The sequence below is a fragment of the Dendropsophus ebraccatus genome, chromosome 4 (assembly GCF_027789765.1).
Source record: "Dendropsophus ebraccatus isolate aDenEbr1 chromosome 4, aDenEbr1.pat, whole genome shotgun sequence".
NCBI lineage: Eukaryota > Metazoa > Chordata > Amphibia > Anura > Hylidae > Dendropsophus > Dendropsophus ebraccatus.
In genome coordinates, this window is record NC_091457.1 from 88,912,944 (window position 1) to 88,918,654 (window position 5,711).

Sequence of the window (5,711 nt, forward strand, 5' to 3'; positions counted from 1 at the left end):
TGAATGAGTCCGCCGCAAAAGACGTCCGTTATTCAATACAATGTGTGAAAAAGACGTCTGTTATTCCGTAGACTTTAATGCATTTTAGTCAACCATATTAACCCCTAGACGACCCAGGGCGTATAGTTACGCCATGGAAGTCTGTCCCCAGACGACCTAGGGCGTAACTGTACGCCCTGGGTGTTTCTCCCGCTATGAAGCGTGCTCCGGAGCGGAGCGCGCTTCATAGCAGGTGGGGGCCGGCTGCAATCAGCAGCCGGGACCTCACCGGTAATGACACGCTGCAGCGATCGCGCTGCCGCGTGTCATTAACTCCTTAAACGCCGCGATCGCGGCGCGACCGCGGCGTTTAAGTGTAAGTGACAGGGGGAGTCCCCTGTCACTTACCGATCGGGACCCCCGCAGTGTGACTGCGGGGGTCCCGATCGGTAAAACGGGCCGCCGGAGGTCTCTCACCTGCCTCCGTGCGGTCCGATCGGCGCTCTGCTACTCTAAGCCTGCACAGGCAGGCTCAATGAGCAGATCGCCGATAACACTGATCAATGCTATGCCTATAGCATTGCATTCATCAGTGTATAAATCAAAGTACTGTATGTACAAGTCCCCCAAAGGGACTTCAAATGTGTAAAAAAAAAAAAGTTATAAACACTAACACACTACCCCAAAACCCCTCCCCCAATAAAAGTTGAAATCACCCCCCTTTCCCATTATATAAATAAAACATATAAAAATAAATAAACAAATAAACATATAATATACCGTAGCGTGCGTAATTGTCCGATCTATGAAAATATAACAAGCGTCATTGCGAACGGTAAACGGCGTACACGAAAAGAGGGAAAAAATTGCGCGGATTACCGATTTTATGTTACATTATATATTAAAAAAAATTAATAAAAAGTGATCAAAACGTCCGATCTTCACACATATGGTATTAATAAAAACTAGAGATCATGGCGGAAAAAATGACTCCCCATACAGCCCCGTAGGTGAAAAAATAAAACCGTTATAAGCGTCACAATAGGCCCATTTTATTTATAATTAATTGCCAAAAAAAAGGATTTCATTTAAAAAAAATATAGAACAATAGAGAATCTGCGTAAACCTGTATATGGTTGTGTTCGGGCTGACCTATAGAATAATAGTATCATGTCGCTGTTACCATATAGTGCATTACGTAGACACAGGAACCCCCCAAACGTTACCATATTGCATTCTTTTTTGCGATTTCACCAATTTATATCTTCATAAATAATATATTTGGAATTCCATCATACATGTTATGGTAAAATGAATGACGCCATTACACAGTACAACTATTCCTGTAACAAATAAGCCATTACATGGCCTTGTAGATAAAAAACTGAAAGTGCTGGAGCTCTTAGAAGGGGAGGAGGGAAAAACGGAAACACTAAGATCAAAATTTGCGCGGTCCACTGGGTCATTTTGGGCCTGGTCCTCAAAGGGTTAAAATGATGCAATAACGGACGTCTTTTTAAGTGCAAAAAGCGGATGCTTTTTTCCTTTTTAGGATGTTGTGTGAACATAGCCTATCACACAGAACAATAGTTGTCAGTTACGATCATTACTATGATTTTTACTAAGATTGTTTACTCCTTCTGATCCCAGCAAAAGAAGGAACAATGGGGGACATTTATCAAACTGGTGTGAAGTAGAATTGTCTCAGTTGCCCCTAGCAACCAATCAGATTCCACTTTTCATTCTTCACAGATTCTTTTAAAAATGAAAGGTTGAATCTAATTGGTTGCTAGGGGCAACTAAGACAGTTCTATGTTACACCAGTTTGATAAATTTCCACCAATGTGTCCATACACGGAAGATTAGCAAATATTTAGCGAATAAGTCACAATGATTTTAGGGTCAGTGTATAACATGCAATCAACCACAAATGAACGATTTTTCGATCATTGTCTGCATACACACGGAACGATTATTATTTAAATCTGATTGATATAATGATTTTTCTCATGTTAATTGTCCCGTGTAATTGGGACTTAAGGCATTGCTCTGTTCCACCACCAGCAAAAAATATAAGGATCACAGCATAATTATAAAACAATAAAAAATCTTTTAGAAGACAATAGGTTTAGACATCACTTGCCCTGGATATTACTTTACCATGAAACCCTTGCCTTTAAATAGTTTGTTCTGTCAAAAACACTAATGTTTAAATGTATATATAATATCACATCATGCAATTACTAAATATTAATACTGTGCAAGAGCTCTAATCTCTCCATATCGTGATCTCATATGTCTACCAAAAAGACTAAAGGTCAATTCAGACCTACAGATTAGTCAGCCATGGGGGCTGCAATTGAGTGCTGATCAGCAAGATCGGCACTTGTTTGCAGTGCCTTTACATGGCACCACAAATCAAGGGGCCCAGGGCAGCACCAACGATCATTGTATTGTTCGTAAAGCCCAGGAAACTGATAGCAGAGATATGTATATATCTGTGCTGTCAGTTTAAAGATCACAAGCGGCAGTGTATGTTTACATTCGGGCTGCATGTGATCCGGCATCCAGATTTCCCATCCTCTGGCCGCCGACTGAATGTTTAGGTCTTGCCCCTTCAGCTGTCAATCATTCTGGAGGAGACAAGGCCTAAAGATACAGCCGGCGGCCAAAGGATGAGAGACCTGGATCACAAGCAGCACAGATGTTTTGTAAATATACAACGCGGCTTGTGATCTTGAAACTGACAGCACAGATATATATACATATTTGTGCTGTCAGTTTTTATTTATCATTATCGGCCACACATAACCCTGTTTACACTAGAAGATATGTGGCTGACAACGATAAATCATAATAATACACTAGTACTCTTCATGGTATAATTATGCTATAGACCTTAGATTAGTGATTACAGTGCAGTTGCAGTGAAGGACCAACAGGGACGTTTTCTTAAGATCATTATTTTTCCCTTCTTTTTATTCATCTGGCCTCTGCAGAGTTTGGTGTCCACCTTATTGCACCATGTGGTATTAGAGTCCTTCATAATATCCCATACAAATATAAAAGCTCCACAATGTTCCCAAAGTAGTAATAAATGTGTAGGCCCAATCCCTCAGTAATTGTGTTCCCTCCCCAGTACTGGTGCCAACTCAGTGTCTTGTATACAGTAATTGTACAAGCTGCGTATATTGCCGCTTATTGCAATGTTGCCCTTTGGTGCACTCACTCAGTTTTAGCCCCTTAGTGTCCCTGTTCAATAATGATGCCCACCTAAAGTAATAATTCCTCTTAGTTTTTATAACTTATCAAAAATGCCTCTTAGTGCCTCCCAGGTATAATACCCCCTTAGTGCATTCTGCTCACTTATAGAGCCCCTTCATGCCCCCACTCAGTACTTGTGCCTCGGTTAGTGCCTTCACTGAGTAAAAATGCCCCTTAGTGCGCCCCTCAGAATTGGTGCCACTTATTGCCTCTACTTAGTAATGTTGCCCCCAATAGTATAGCCATTAAATAATAATACCCCTACTAAATTGACTGACCAAACATGGTGTACCAAGACCAGTGTTACTAATAATACCAGTATACAAGGGTCAAATAATACCACCACACCATGACCACAAACAATACATCCACACAGCAACAGATTAATATCACTACACCATTGATGGGTAAAAACCACTATACACGGACCAACATAACCACTAACACCAGTATACAAGGTTTAAATAATACCACCACACCATGACCACAACCAATACTACCACACAGCAACTGATTATTATTATTCCACCATTATGTTCACGCAACATATATTTTTATATGATTTATACGAAAATATACGTGCCATTGCTGTCTATGGGATCCCGGCCTGAGCGTATACACATAGTATACGCTCCGGCCGGGATACCTAGCGGTGCCGCAAACAGCTGACGTGTCAGTGCACACTATGGAGCGAGCGGCTCCAGCTGCTCGCTCCATAGTGTGCTGTGGGGAGTTCTGATGCAGGCGCGCACTGATGTGCCCGCATCAGAACTCTGTGGCCCCAAAGATCATCCGGACCGTACTGCAGTACAGGCCGGAATGATCTTTTCAGAGACTGGCCGCGTCACGGAAAGGCCGGTCTTTTACTAAGTCTGCACATAGCCTATATGGGTAAAAACCACTATACACTGACCAACATAACCACTAATACCAGTATACAAAGGTCAAATAATACCAGCACACCAGGACCACACATTACCATTGCAGGATTCTGTTACTCTCCTGGGTTTTTATTTCAGGTCATGGATGCAGAGGTAGCGGGGTAACGGCACTGCAGATGGCTGCTTCATCTAGGCCTCTGTTTACCTACTGCAACCAAATGTATTAGCATACAGTGGAGTATGTGGCCCCTAGGGTCCTATAGTAAATATACCCTTAAAGGGTTATCCCCATCTGCCGAATATTCAGTTAAGCACCTCTGCATCCCCACCTACTTCCTGGTACAGATTGAGGGGTCAGCGGTGCTGTGCGGTGATGGGACACAGCATTCAATCAGCCCAACTTTGCTGTGTCTCCCTCAGAGGTTATACATGTCTCCAGGAACTTTAGAGGAGAATAAAACTATACATATCACTCCCAGGGGTCTGGACAACCCACTGGCTTCTCAGAGCAGATAACAGAACAGGAATGGGAACCTAGGCGATGAGCTATCAACAATACAGGGACACCAAGGGTTTTAAAAAGAAAGCAATTTTGCATTTGCAAATTGCTTTCTTTTGCATTCCTTATTACCTACCAAAAGTTAAGGTAATAGGAATACCCCTTTAAGGTCCTGGAAAAACCCTTAAAGACATTGTAGATTGATCTGTCTACTATTAGACTATCAGTGGTTGATGGTGTACAGGAGCTCTAGGCTTCCGTCACTACTATTTGACACTTTAAATCCCACCCCAGGGTTAAATCCAGTCTGCTCTTCTCTAGTAATACTGGAGCAAAAAAACATTGAGAACTGAAGTAATATGATTACACACATAGATTGCTAGTATAACATAGAAAAAGAGTAAATCTTCAGCTCATAACAGTCCTTATATTAACATTTTTGAGCCAAATCCAGAAGTGGAGGTGGAAAGAAGAGATAGAAAGGAAGGACACATACATCTCCATCTACTAGATCCACTTCTGGCTTTGGCTATTATCTATCTATCTATCTATCTATCTACCTACCTATCTGTCTATCTCCTATCTATCTACTAGATCCACTTCTGGCTTTGGCTATTATCTATCTCTCTATTTATCTATCTATCTATCTATCTATCTATCTATCTATCTATCTATCTATCTTCTATCTATCTATCTATCTATCTATCTATCTATCTATCTATCTATCTATCTCTATCCATCTATATCTATCTATACATCCTCTTTCTCTCTCTCTCTCTCTCTCTCTCTCTCTCTCTCTCTCATGCTCTTGCTCACTTTTCTTTCCCAATCTGTGTATTTCTCTCTCTTGCTCTCTTTCTCTCCCCATCTCGCCTATATATAAACATATATGTATTTCACCACATGAACATATGCTGCCGCTGACCCGCAGTTTTGCACCATATGTATAGATATATTCTTTACACATGTCTTTGTATTCATTTCACTGTTTTATTGCATAATAAATACATTCTATTTTTGTTGTTGAGGCAGACAGCCCACAGATATAGAACATTACAGTAAACCATCTGACTGAATGGTAGTGGCTG

At 41.2% G+C, this 5,711-nt stretch overlaps 1 protein-coding gene across 6 annotated transcripts in view; it reads left to right on the forward strand.

Annotated features, from left to right (window-relative positions):
* Positions 1–5,711, forward strand: part of ZNF536 (zinc finger protein 536) — a 724,961-nt gene that overhangs the window by 416,914 nt on the left and 302,336 nt on the right. The window lies entirely within an intron of this gene.